This window comes from Anser anser (assembly GCF_964211835.1).
Source record: "Anser anser genome assembly, chromosome: Z".
Taxonomy (NCBI): Eukaryota; Metazoa; Chordata; class Aves; order Anseriformes; family Anatidae; genus Anser; species Anser anser.
In genome coordinates this window covers 1668609-1683486 of record NC_139723.1, presented here as the reverse complement: position 1 = coordinate 1683486, position 14878 = coordinate 1668609, and the positions used below count along the sequence as shown (strand labels likewise).

Here is a 14878-nt window from a genome sequence, read left to right as displayed (position 1 = left end):
GATTTTTTTTTTTAACTTTATATTCGTATTCTGTCTAGAAAAGGTGAAGGAGGTGGTTCTTGTATGTTACTGCTTTTCACGCAAATAACTTAAAAACTTTTAGTTGTTCACAGGAAATTTAATTTCTCATATTTTTTCAGCTGTTACATAGGAGCCTGGCTTCTTGTCCTAAGGGACAAATGGTATCCCAACATACTAAAGCAAATCTAGTTAATAAATCTTACACAGTTGTCCTCTGAGGTAGAGGAAAAGCACGGAGAGCTAGTGTTGGATCCAAAAAGGATCAAAAAAGGGATTTGCCAAGAAGATTGATGATGGGATAGCTTTTTTTTTTTTTTTTTTTTTAATGTCTTTTCAATGAATGGTGGATAGAATGCATTTTTTAATAATTTAAGTCCAGAATGGAAAAATTGTTTTTGAGAACAGTCATAACAGTAAAATAGAGTAAGTCAATAATGTTGCCTCATTTGGCTGTTTCTGTTTTACTATTCCTCGAACTTTGTCTCACGTGCCCATGACCGTTAGTAGGATGATGTAAGGTGAAGTACCTTGGACACAGTTCAGAATCCCATAAACACAACAGTGATGTGCAAGAATGGGTACGACGGAGAAGATTTGGGTTCAGGGCTACAGATCCTTGTCCAGGAAGTCTACCAGTTCCCCACATAGTAACTCATTAAGTTTCATGGCTGTGTTGTATCTGCAGTAATGTCCCTCCCCTCCCCAGATACAGGCACCTTCTTAAACCCTGTCACTCACAGGGTCCTAGAATGGTCTAGGTTGGAAAAGGCCTTCAAGATCATCAAGCCCAACCATCCACCTGGCCTACTGAGTCCCACCACCAAACCGCGTCCCTTAGTGCCGTGTCCACACATCCCTTAAATAGCTGCAGGGACTGGGACTCCACCACCTAACCGGGCAGGCTGTTCCAATGCTCGACCACACCCTCCATGAAGAAATTCTTCCTAATACCCGACCCAAGCACAACCTGCCCCAAACTGAGACCCTCTCCTAATGGCCTATCTCTTCTCACCTGGGAAAAGAGACCGACTGCCTCCGCGCTGCAGCCTCCTTGCAGGAAATTGTAGAGTGCAATGAGGTCTCCCCTCAGCCTCCTCTTCTCCAGACTGAACACCCCAGTCTCCTCAGCTGCTCCTAACTCCTGTTTTCTAAACAAGATGAGTCGTCTAAACTCAGGTGAATTATTAACTTACCCATTAAGGGATCATTACAGCAACGTGGCACATCTCTTATGTACTTGACATTTGAAGTAGCAATTGTTTTGTCCACTGTATGATCCCAGAGTGAAAAATAAATAAAAATTAAAAATCAGGTAACTGTTTGCATTTCTCACAATTCATTGACATTTTAGCATTTTCATACAGCACATATATTTAATTAGTGAAGATTTGGTTATGAGGTTGTTAATCTGGACAATTAAGCTTTTCCATGTATCAAACTTGTCTGCAATAATAATTCTGCATTTTTCAAATTTTAGTTGTCAATTCCTTGGCGAATAGTGCTATCCATATTTTATAGCTGTGCAACTGAAACAGAAATTGACATTTTGAATGTTTCTTAATTTTGGTCTGGATGAGTATTCCTTTCGGGAAAAAAAAAAAAAAAAAAGTGTAAGTATTGAAAATGAAACAAAAATAATACAAAGTGTCATTTTGGCATTTACCCAGTGTTCCTCTATCTCCTCATTACAAAATGGAAACAAGAAAGAATCAAAAGGTCCTTCAAGCCAAACAAAATAAACCTGTTTTCTTCTTTTTATGTTCAAAGGAGACAAAGCCAGAGCTGTCCTAAATCCCCCTCCTGAGATTTTAGATAAAGAAAACAACACGTAGTTGCTGCCCTTCCCAAAGGGCAGCAGTTTATGATCTTTCGCTGTAATGATTAGCTTTTCCATTACTTAAGCAATGACATTTTTAGTGACCTCTTGCATGCACAAGGCCGGTTGCCAGAAAGCTGCTGGGCTTGCCTTGCACCTGGCTCTTCGGCATTGCCCCCTGCGCAGCACCCCGGGGGGACTCTACGTGCCTTCACGGACCAAGCGCTCCCTACCAGTGAAATCCATAAGTTGGTGAAAAGTTTACATTCACGTGGCTCCTGCTGTAACTGCTAATGGACCTGCTGGAGGGTTGCTGGGTAATTAGTTACCGGGTAGATGATCGTGGAGGACAGTGTTCTCTCTGGTCCCTCTAGTTCCCTTTATCGAGCATTTGTAGGTGGGAAGAGTGACAGTGAGAATATTAGGCTGCTTATTTAGTCAGGTGCATTCCAGTTGAAATAAAGAACACAGCATCAGCGTGGAACCCTTGACAAACTCCTGGTATTTAACGTAGAACAGGCTTCTGCAACTTCATTTCTATGCATCAGGAACAATATAATTATTAGTAAAGAGTGAATACCACGAACAAAGTCAATACCAAGGTCTTTCACGCACCACCCATCTCCGAGTTTCTTTTCAGCCAGCAATATGGAACAACAGGTGGCAGCATGCCAGGCAGCCAACCAGCTTAAGGTGGTTAATTTCAAAGCGGAGGAACTGAGTTTCCAAAATAAGCAGTACTCACTCTTTGCAAGATCTTTTTTTAAACCAGCGAAATTTCAGAGCACACGCTCCTGAGCATTAACTGCAGCTGCATCCTTCCGAAAGTCAGGCATGCTGCTTACCCAGCTGAGATGGGATCTTTGTAGAACACTCGATGGTACCTGGTTTACTAGTTTCATCTCAGAAGATGGCTTTCTTTTCTTCAGATTAAGAGGAGGTACCATAAGATACGTGGGTATACATACATATGCCTAATACACAAGCATACATACATACATTATCATTTCTGTCAACAAAGCTCTAGCTGCTAGGCTATAACGCATGGTGCACAACAAATGAGGAAACTGCAAGATAACCATTTCATTCACATACCGATCCTTTAAAGAGTTGGAAAATCCAGGTTCTAACGCATAAACCTAACCCTTAAAATTTACGAGTAACGTAGCAGATTAAAATAAGCGCCTTTTTATGAGGGCATAACTTACTAATGCTTTCTTGTTCTCATGCCTTCATTTGGCTGTGAAGCACAACCTTAACCATTTTCATATTCCGTCGTATTAATATGCACAGCTCATTGTCTCTGGCATTATGGAGCAGAGTAGTGGTGTTCCATACCAAAACTTTGTACAAAATACCTAACCATGGCAGCTTCAAAGTTAGGGGCAAAACTTCTGCAGCAAGAGGACTAAGATTTTTACAGAACATCCTTATGGCAAGACTTAGGAATCACATACTGCTCGCTAGTTGGTGCTTGCTGATAAAAAGTCAAGTTGAAGGCAAGGTAAATGAATACTTGGGCACGTATACTGTTTTACAGGATGAAAGACCTGATGTCCTATAGTTTGCTTTTTGTGTGTTAAATATTCTCGGCAATTGAGCTTCGTTTTACCTTGATTGCTCTGTGTATGTCTCGAACTGTAACACTATAATATGGAAGTTTTTATTGAAAAGCTTATCACAATTTTCTAGCAGGATCAAATGATAATGATCACCATTATTCCTGGCAAATGAGTCAAAAATTAACATAAACAGTGTATGTTAACTTTAGGTAAAGTCCCATATCTAAACTGACATACTGAGAACCTGCGGTGTTTTTTGTTGTTGTTTTTATTGTTGTTGTTTTTCTGAGTACATAAGAACATACAGATCTTTTATGTGAAATGACATCTTTCTTCAGTGTTGATTTCTAGTAACCACTTTGTCCTTGGATGAATAATGACACAGGGGGTCAAGAAATGGAGAAATGTGCAGTCAGTTATTGCCCATTAGAATTTTTTTCAAGTGACTTGCCTAAATTTATTTACATATTCTAGCAAGGAAAATTGTCTTCGAGAGTTACTAGAAACTTTTCACATCTAAGATGAATGTAACACATTCAAGCTGTGACACCGTGCAATAAACATTGCACATACAGAGACAAGAATATTGTCTTTGCTCATGGTTGACATCCCAAACTCCCATCATCACCTTAGGAACAGATTGATACTGTCTCAATGTCCTCATTTCTTCTTAATCTGGAAGCAAAGAGTGAATTAAAACAATGCAAAAAGAGAATATTGGAAAGTGAGTGTTTGTAGATCCAAAAGTTGCTAAATTGGAGCTGCACCATTATGTGATGACCCAGATGTCTTTTGATCTCTGAACAACTCCCACCTCTTAGGAATATTCATGGTTTCGTGGAATTGACTTCAGCTCTTTGTAAATAAAAACCTCAACATAATATCATCTCCGCATTCCTTTTCTTCAGAGTGCCACAGAGGTAAGAACAACACTTGTCCTCTGCAGATGGACTGGAAGAGGCACTGCTTTGTGCAGCCGTAACTGCAGTTTGTCTTTGGTGCAGAGACCGCTTGTAGGGAGTGCCAGAGGGTGCTGTCACCTGGCTGGAAACCTAATAGATCTAAAGAAAGGTGTCTGATGAACAGTTAGTGTACAGTCAAAGACAATAAAATAGGTGAATTGGATGTAGTCGGCAAAATGTCTTTACTGTGCTTGAGTAATTGTACTTTTAATTGTAAAAAAAACTTACGTAAAAGTGTAGAGTTATGAAGATAAAAGATAGTGTAGCAAAAATAAATAAATAAATAAACAAACCAGACACATTTGCACTAGATGATTCTACTAGGACTGGGAAAGCTTAAATTACAGTTGAAAATGAATAAAAAAGAAATAAAAGCACAAGCTCCATTTAAAACAGAGGTATCATTTTAACATCAGTCTACTGGTGCTTCCTTTTTCATAATTAACTTTTCCATTTATATCTCCCAGTAATAATGTTCATTATTGTATCTTAATGTTCATTTTGCCATTATGTTTAATTATCTGGAGTTTAGAAGCAAATTTTTGCTGTCATTTACACTATTACCTAAGTGGGCTTCCTTCTAAAACATCAAACCTAATTTAAGGTATATTCAGTCATCTGAGATGTTCCTGTACTTCTTTTAACTAACTGTTTGCATTATAGTGTAACCAGGTGTCTGACCCAATTTCCACTTTCAAAGCCATCTGATCCTACTGTCCCATTGAGATTAGCTGCAGAACTTCATATTGTCTTAATAGTTGAAATAGTATTATGTTTTATTTTCTGGCATCAAGAAAGAAGTCAAGCATAAATTCACCTCTAGGTGCACAAGATGTTTCACTGTAAAGAATTGGAACTGAAATAACTTACCTAAAAAAAAAGTAAGAATGCAGAATCTGTCTGAAGGTATGAGAATTTGAATTTCATTAGTTACACTGCAGTATAACTCATCAATTTTCTTTAAATTTGTTAAAATAGAATACTGAAGCTAAAACAGCTAGGAAGGTATTTTTACATTCTAGTATTTTCTTTCAGTATACTAGATTAATAAAATACCTTTATAATTTTGAGCATCCTCATTACTTGTACCAAAATAAACTGATATTTGTCATCTTACATTCTTTAATTTCGTGAGCAAGAATTTTCAGCTGACATCAACAAGATTTACTTGTTTACTCTCAGATATGTGTTGTTCATTTAGGTGCCTAATTTAGATGTCCAGTTCTGAGAGCCAAGGCTATGTAATGGGAACATACATCTCTGTAATCCCTCCTCTTGGCAATCTTCCTAACATGAAGTGTTTTCTTCCTCCCCTCCATATGAAGGCAACAAATTAAAACAAACTTTTAATTTGGCATAAAGGCAAAAAATGTAAATGATTTTTTAATTAATAGAAGTCAGACTTCTGAATAAATCTTCTGAAAAGACACAATCTTCTATTTTTATTCCATGTGGGCATCTGGCTAAGAGAGATAAATAATCTATTCTGCACTGTTTTTAAGCCGTAGTGTTTATTAGGAACCGGTTTGTGAAAGAAAAGGATTTTTCAAAGTGTATCACTGTTTGGGCATGCCTTTATCCTAGATTACCTGTGAGCATCCGCTTCAGTTAAAAGCACACACAATATGAGTGGCTTATCACAAAAAAAAAAAAAAAAGGAAGAGGAAAAGAAAAACTTCTGCTGGTTGAGATCAAAAAAAAAAAAAAGTTGTAAACATGTTATTTATTTTGCTACTTTAAAGATAATATCTTAAAATTACAAAAGTAAATATGAATTGGTGTTTCCTCAAACCACCCTCCGTTAATATTCTATTAAGAAATAACTTTATGAACTTGATTTTAACAATCTCTCAATCTTTTATGCCAGTTTTCCTACCTTCTAAAGTGATGATTTTGAAGTGACCTTACTATCTCATCAATCTTCACTCTATTCCTTTATTTATTTATTTATTTATTTTTTTCTCATGCATCACTGCTTTTTTGCTGTGATGGCAGTTCATCATATTCTGTGCAGGCAGAAATGACTTCATTCTAATCCTCACATAGCATCATAAAAAGAACCATTAAATGGAGATCTGTACAGAAACTGACATCGTTTCTCAGTTAAGTGTCTCAAAATGTTAAAAATGGGTCCAAATTTTATAGGCAACTGGAAAGAAAATCTTTTATTGATAACTGAAAGTAAGTCTTGCCAACAAAATGCACATGGAAAGTTAAATGAGACAGAGGGCAAAGAATTGAAAGCTTGGCAATTTAGTATTTTCTAGGGAACAAGGGAATAAGCATTCTGATGCTTCTTTGGTAAAATTCATACTCCATAAAACACTGCTTAAAAATTTCTGTGCAATCATAAAGCAGCCAGCAGGAAAGAACATGGAGTTTTAAAACACCTTCTACAGCTTATTTGCCACAGCAAGGACTGAGATCCAGCTACCCCCTTCCAATTACAGTGAAATTCAGGAGGATTTCAAACACAGAGAATTAGGTAGCACTGGTAAAATTTCTAAGACTTCATTGGCATGGATCTAACCAAAGGCAGCTTCCATTTGCAGTCGCCTACAATAGGTGGAACATTCATCAGTTTTATGTCTCAGTGCTGCTACAGTGTTTCCCTCTTCATTTAGCAAATGCTCATGCCCCCTGCTTCATAAGCGTAGGTGTGGGTCAAACATTTTCTGCTCATCCATGTTTAAAAGCATCAGTACTTTTTCATAAGAAGTTAGAGCTTTTCCAGGCTGTTAATAAAAGTAATCTGATGTGTGAGTTGAAAGATAGCATCCTACACTTGGATGTTTTTGTGTTTTTGAGGTTTTCCTGTCTGCAGTGGTCAAGTATGAAAGCGCAAATTCAGGTAAATGATCTGTTTCTTTTTTAAAATAAATGGTGAGTCATGATTTGAGATGGATGCAGAATACTATCAACAGCATTCAAAACATCAAAACCATAGAATGGTTTCTCATCACTATAGTGATGAGAGAGCACTGTAAAATGATCATCATACCATTACTCATCACTAAAAAATGTCTCAAATATCAGCATATAAACACTTCACTTAGTTTAGAAATTCTGCAGCTTATGAAGAGAAGTTTATACTGTGACATACCCAATGGATAGGCATTTACCATATATGCCCCATACTACAACACAGAGGTTGGACGAAGGTAGATAAGACTTCTGAAGAACCTGCTCTCACACTGCCTGAGGTCTGTGTAGTCTGTATCAGGCTAACTAATTTTTAGAAAGTTTAGAAATGTTATTGATGACATTATCAGATTTGTTGCTCTCACTGACTAGTTTGCAGGATTCTCTTGGTCAGGAATTAAACTCATAAAAGGACCGGATGTTAAAACAATTCTGTAGCAGAGAAACATATATTAAACCACAGATCGATCGATCGATCGATCGATCGATCTATCTATCTATCTATCTATCTACCTACCTACCTACCTACCTACCTACCTACCTACCTACCTACCTATCTAAAAGATTAAAACTAAGTTAATTAAATCCCATCTAGGAATCTCTAGAAATATGCTACATAAAATACTCTATCTACTAAAACATCTCTTTGCTGACAGCACAGTTTTAAATTAGTACAAATGTTTTGACTGATACAGAGAGAAAGTAAAATACTCTTAGAGACTGAAGCTTTTCAAATAACTTCCATTCATATATATATTTTTTCTTTTAAATTTTCCTGTTCTCACTTCTGGACTTCAAGCAGGAGTGGTTTTGTTGTTGTTTGCTTATTTTTCACTTTTGTTATGAAACAAAAAAAAACGTCACTGCACACAGACTTCTTTATTACTCGTTTTCCATTTTCACTTTGCTCCCAAGCATTTTGCACTGCTTGTTTTTTTTTCAGACATCATGCCCTTTGCTTTCCTATTTTGTTATATGGAGAAGCATTGTTAGGCAACTCTGGCAAGATTTCTGTAGACACAAATCTACAATCCAGGCTGTAGCTCAAGTTATTGCCAAATACGTAATTAAAAATCCTGATGTTATTTAAGACTCTTTACTGTAGAAAACTAAGTGAATATTACTGATGATTCAAATATAACAAATAAGAAGAAAACAAAAGTGAAAAAAAATCACCACCAAGAACCATCATATCTTTTGATGCAGAAGAAGCCTGAATCTTTTTTTCCTTGTAAATGTTTTCAGAGAAGACATAAACATGTCAAATACATGCTGCAAATGTTACCTTTTAGTAGTGCTTCTTATTATTATTCTTATTTAGTAGTATCTCTTCCTTAGATTGTAGGAATATCAGAACATCTTGATGATTTGGAGCTTTATCCAGTGACTCCAAATAGAAAATAAGGCAAAAATAGGTCCTTTGACATAACAAGTCGATGCTATTTATCATATGCTGTTTTAATCTTCAGTTTTAAATTCCAAAGTGATGCTTCATCTCTTGGAAACTGATTTTCAGGAGAGGTGCAGAGCACAGTTTTTACTTAACGGGCTATGAAGATGGTTTATGAAAACAGTACTTTTTTTCTTCTTTTTTTTTTTTTTCTTTTTAATTCAGTAGAGAAAAGTTAACATTAAGAAAGAAGGATAAAGGATTTATGAAATGCAGACAAAATAACATTCTTTTAAATTAACAAAGCATATGGCTTTGCTATGAGGTTATTAGAAGAGTAGGAAAGTGATATTTATAGTGTGTATACTTTCATTAGAAAAGCACCACAGCTTTGAATAAGAAAATACCAGCAATAAAAAAGCAAGTTAATACAAATTATTCATTCCAGTGTTTGGTATATCTTAGAAGGTAGAAAACAAACCTGATATGCAACTTGAGTTTTGCACACAAGAACAGTGTATTACTATAATATAAGAAAATTCCTCTTCTCGATCTTCTCCATTTGTTCATGTTGCTGTTAGAGTTGTTGTTTGTTTTTCCTCAGTATGAAAAATTTAGAGCTTCAGAGCTAATGAAATTTGATTGCTTCTTTCACGTTGACCAGTCCAGCCCTTTGGCCTTGTTTTCCTTGCAACTATGGTACAATTAATAAAGCAATGGACACTGAAGCTAGTTATGACAAAATATCAGGTTCTAATTGGTCAATTTATATCTGTGCAACCTCTAGACCAGCAACAAAGGTAAGTTGTGTTAACTTTATTTACCTCTACTTAGAGAAAGTAAAAAATAAAAGCACTATACTGATTTATGGATCAAGTCAAGTTTTTATTTTCAGTTTGCAGAGCTGGCGTTCAGAAATGCCAGCTTTTACTTGAAAACTTTTTACTTGAAACCATACCAGTTTTGACCTGGTCCTCTTTAGTGATTTCAGTGGTGATTTATTTATGCAGATATGCATTTCAAATTAAATGCATATTGCTAGCCTGATTTTCAGCAGAAGTAAAGCTTAGAGAGTAACATTGTCCATATCTGCTCCTCTATCTGCCTTTAGCAGTAAACTTTGACTACAGTCAACCAAAGGAAGAAAAGCCTTGAAGATACTAAATCGCTATCAGTTTTGTAAAAATAGGCTGTTCAGTACTGAGACTTAATTAACACAACTATGGAGACAACAGCCAAAACAGGAACACTTCTTGGACTGCACTCTGTATATCCAGGATTTGAGGCAGGAAAATAGTCATTCATTGGCTTCTGCTCATCAAAGTAAATCCACTTATAAAGACGTTTTCATTTCTACTCTTTCATCGTGTGCCATTTCTCACATCAAATGTACACTTTAGCATTCAGCAAAAGTTCCTGAGCAGCCAAATATCCCTCAAGAGAGTGCTCCAGTTTCGGAATAAGTAGTCTAAAAGTGCAGGAGAAACCAGAACCAAATTTTTTAAACATGAAAATGCCCATCCAGTAATGACCTGAAAGTTGTTTAATATCCACATAAGGACAGCTAATTAATAATCTACTGTTTCTTTTAATTCTGGAGAAGTGCGGTTGTATAAAAATAATTTAAAGGTAACTTTAAACAGGAAGCCTACTCCCAATGAGGTTTCATTTATGACTCATTATGAACTTTTGACACTCATAGGTGAATAAATAATTCTGTTACGCGTAGCCTTTGTGGTGGCTATTTATATATACAGCTCTAATCATTCTTCCTTAATTTTATTTTCTTAAAACTCACATTAACTCTTCATTTACTTGATGTCATGAATGTTATCTGCACCCATATAGTGTATTTTTAGTGACCAAAACTAGAATCTTTACTCATTAATGAACGAAACTGTGCACAAGCACAGGGCAGAGCACAGTAAATAACCTTGAGGCACGTCTCCCTGTACAATTCATGTGCTGGGTCACTCGGTCTTAAGTGCTTATCCAGGGGATCATAAAGTGGATTAAAATAGCCCACAAGTTTCAAAATACACTCAGGGTGTGCCACCTCTTCCCTGCCCCCGACCTACAGCAGCATCTCCTAGTGAGGCGGTCCCATGCCTCTCCGAGTGCCCTGTGGACGGGGCCACCTGCACAGCAGGGACCTGCTGGGGAGAGCTCCCCCAGCTCCCTGGTGGCCAGCACCTGCTCCGTCCTTGTTCCCCCACGACCACCTCTCCCCACAGACCAGCCCTGGACGGGAGAACCCCAGCGTGGGGGCATGGGGGGGCTGCGGGGGAAGCGGGCAGGTGGTACAGGGTGGGCACACTGCTCCTGTGTGTGTAGGGATGGGGTGGGTCTACCTGGGAGGCTTGTTTTCTAAAACAACAATAACGTGTAAACCGTTTATTTATTTATTTATTCTTTGAAAGGCGTGCTAATGCAATCAGTAACTCTTGTTAAACGAAGACATGAGAATTACACGGTGCAGCTCTACGGCATTTGCTACACGGGGGTGTTTTATCGTGCAGCATTTTAGCGTTGTTGCGGCCCTTCGTCTCTGAATTTGAGAACAGTGCTGCAGGTTGCAGGCATGCAGGCACCGCGGCGATGAGGCTGCTCCTCGTGACTTGGGAACGGGAGCCTTTTACTGCTGAAGTCAATGACCCAGGAGGGCAGTCTGGACTCCTGCAGCAGCAGAGCTGGCTTCCAATAGTCCACTGCTTACCCACACCACGTTAGCAGGTTTTCACAACTCAGTAGTGGCTTTCGCAGCTCTCTTCTGCTATAAATACTATAAACTGGATCTGGTTTAAATTTAGAAAGCGGCCTTTTTACTTCTCCTCCTATTAGATCATTTTCAACTCACTTCACACCTTGGATTCAGTATGGGGCTGATGTTACGTTTCTTGTTTTGATATAGCGGCACTAGACCAAATAGACAGAGTAGACATTAATAAGTAGCTAGGACTAGATAATATTTGCTAGACCACTCCTCAGAAACTCAGATAGGAACCCCCCGACCTGGGGTCTGAGGCTTGTGCTAAATCTTTACAGGTGGCCCCATGCTGTGGGCCTGGCAGGCAAAAACTGCTTGAGAGGGGCTCCGGGGAATGCGGAACCAATGGGACTGGCCTTCATTCCTGAAAAGATGAGAGAGTCTGTAACAAAAATGATGAAGGGACGCATGGACAAACAGTGTCTGCTTGGAAGGAGTGGCTTCTGTGGAGGGAAGTCCTGCATCACCGGAATTTGGAGGAAGGGCAGTAAGTATGTGGATAAAGAGAGTTGCGCGAGTATAATAGTCTGCCTGCGTTTTCAAAAAGCCTTTGAGAAGCTTTTTGTAAAGCTTATTAAGTGTTGTAAAGAAACCAAGTTACCACAAGATTGGACGAGAGATTTGGTTTTGGATTGAAAGCTGGTGTAAGAAGAGGGAGTGAAGGACAGGGCTTAGTGGTCAGTCTTTAGGAAGAAGGAGATCCAAAGAGTCAGTAATAATAATAATAATAATAATTCAGGTAGGAAGTGACCTCCTGGAGGTCATCTAGCCAACCTCCTTCTCCGAGCAGGTCTAATTGCATCAAATTGCTCAAGGACTTTTCCAGTCAAACCTTGCATGCTTGCAAGGATGGGAATTCCCCAGGTCAGGACAGAAGCCTCGGGTTGTCCTTGATGATTGATGTTCGCTGGGGACCTGTGAAACCTCCAGGTCTGCAGGTGATACTTAAACTTCTTACAGGCGGTCAGATGCTGAATGCTGAGAAACTCCAGAAGGAACCCACACAACTGAAGGAGCGGGAGATGATCTCTGGAGTAGATAACCACGAGATGAAATGATCAGGAGACTGAAGGGGCTGAAGGGCCGCCTTCATTTGACCCTTCACTTTGGAGAGGGGATGGCTGAGGGAGTTACAAGTGATGTTTACAAGCCTGTAAATGTACTAGATGTAAAAGCGGAGGCATAAATCACCTTTATAAAAGCACAATGAGTTTTTCGAAGGCGATTTGCACGAAAGGCGATTTTTCAAAGGTCACGGCATTGCATCATTTATGGTGGTGGACGCAACGCAACGTTCTGGGATCCGTGCTGCCTGTCGCACTGCGAGGCTGAGGGCTGGAGGGGCAGCAGGCTCTGGCAGGGGGTGGTTGTGCCATCGGTACAACTGGCACTGCTGTACAAGTATTTGTGTGCTTCCAAGCCAGAGCAACTCCACAATTATATATATATTTTTTTTCTGGCATAGTCGTACTGAAAAATATTCACAGTCCTTAACACTGCCCTGCCATTCATTCCTTGCTTTCCCACATACAGGCTGCTTTTGTGGGCTTGGATTGGGCAGATGGCTACAGCAACAGAAAAACTCCTTTTGTTGGTTTGTGCTTTGTCTGCGTAAGAATCTCGGCTGCCAGACTGTACAGCAGCGTGGATGGGCACCAATAAAATCAGGGCTGACAAAGTTTGTATTTTGCAACACACCCCCACTCACCAAAAAAGATTGCTGTTACCTGGAGTCACTTTCTATGTTCTTTGGGGGGAAAAAAAAAATGGAAATTTACCTCTCTGAGAACAACATAGTTTGTCATGTACTGAAAGCTGCTAAAAAGTGAGCAGAAGCTCCGGGCAGTGTGCAGAATCAGCTAATGAATAGGACAACATTGAATCCAAATGCATTAAATCATTCCACTGATGTGAAAATATGGGACAGTTGGTCACGTCTTGATCTGTGCAAGTGAGACTACAGCTTCCACAAGGAAAAAGTCTTCCCCCTTGACTTGGCTGTGCTTATCTCCTTGCCATGGAAAATATCATTGCCCTTTTGTTGGGAAAGACTGCGTATTTGTCTTCATTGCTTTTTCTGAGATATTCACTGCAAAGCTTCAACAGAAATAATTTGAAAGAAAATAATAACATCCCAGTCTAAAATGCACAAGATCAAATATGCTATTGTTTTCTGAGTCTTGTCAAACACGCTCTCTCTTTTCTGCAATGTTGTCTTTGTGTGTCTGCAGCAGCAGCAAACGCCTGCTGGCTGAAGTGTTTGCTGATCAGAGGATATTCAGCTTCCAGACTGCCACATAGGGAACAGTCAAGCAATCCTTTATAATCCTCTTCTTTCAGTCAAACAATCTTTTATTGCTTTCACTTGCCCCCATAACTTGCAGAATGCATCTGAGGTGGAGATGTCAAGCAAAATCTCAGTTCATGGAGTTTGCTACCATGTAAAATTTAAGTCGTATTACTTTTCTTCTTTTCTTTCCTCTTTTCTTTTCCCTTTTATTTCCTTTTCTTTTTTTTCCTCTTTTCTTTCCTTTTTGTTTTCTTCCCCCTTTTTTCTTTTCTTTTCTCTTTTTTTTCTTTTCTTTTCTTTTCTTTTCTTTTCTTTTTCTTTTCTTTTCTTTTCTTTTCTTTTCTTTTCTTTTCTTTTCTTTTCTTTTCTTTTCTTTTCTTTTCTTTTCTTTTCTTTTCTTTTCTTTTCTTTTCTTTTCTTTTCTTTTCTTTTCTTTTCTTTCTCTTCCCTTCCCTTCCCTTCCCTTTTCCTTTCCTTTCCTTTCCTTTCCTTTCCTTTCCTTTCCTTTCCTTTCCTTTCCTTTCCTTTCCTTTCCTTTCCTTTCCTTTCCTTTCCTTTCCTTTCCTTTCCTTTCCTTTCCTTTCCTTTCCTTTCCTTTCCTTTCCTTTCCTTTCCTTTCCTTTCCTTTCCTTTCCTTTCCTTTCCTTTCCTTTCCTTTCCTTTCCTTTCCTTTCCTTTCCTTTCCTTTCCTTTCCTTTCCTCTTTTCTTTGCTTTTTTTCCTTTCCCTTTCCCTTTCCTTCTTTTTTCTTTTCTTTTCCTTTTTCTTTTCTTTTTTCTTTCTCTCCCAAGTGGTTTGAGGAAGGAGTGAGAAGAACCAGAGAATGGTTTGGGCTGGAAGGGCCCTTAAAGCCCACCCAGCGCCACCCCCTGCCATGGGCAGGGACACCTCCCAGCAGCCCAGGCTGCCCCCAGCCCCATCCAGCCTGGCCTTGGGCACTGCCAGGGATGGGGCAGCCGCAGCTCCTCTGGGCAGCCTGGGCCTGGGCCTCACCGCCCTCAGAGGGACAAGTTTCTTCCCTATACCTCACCTAAATCTCCCCACCTTTGGTTTCCAGCCCTCACCCCTTGCCCTATCCCTACACCCCCGACACAGAGACCCTCCCCAGCCTTCCTGCAGCCCCTTCAGGACAGGATGACGGGACGCTTT

General features: G+C 39.1%; 1 long non-coding RNA gene across 1 annotated transcript; it reads right to left on the bottom strand.

Moving 5' to 3' along the window:
- Positions 1–324: 324 nt before the first annotated feature.
- LOC310889937 lies at positions 325–14842 on the bottom strand. The gene is made up of 2 exons (XR_014576923.1): positions 7833–14842; positions 325–7784 (listed from the first exon to the last, which is right to left on the bottom strand). It is a non-coding gene; the product is annotated as an uncharacterized lncRNA (long non-coding RNA).
- Positions 14843–14878: the final 36 nt, after the last annotated feature.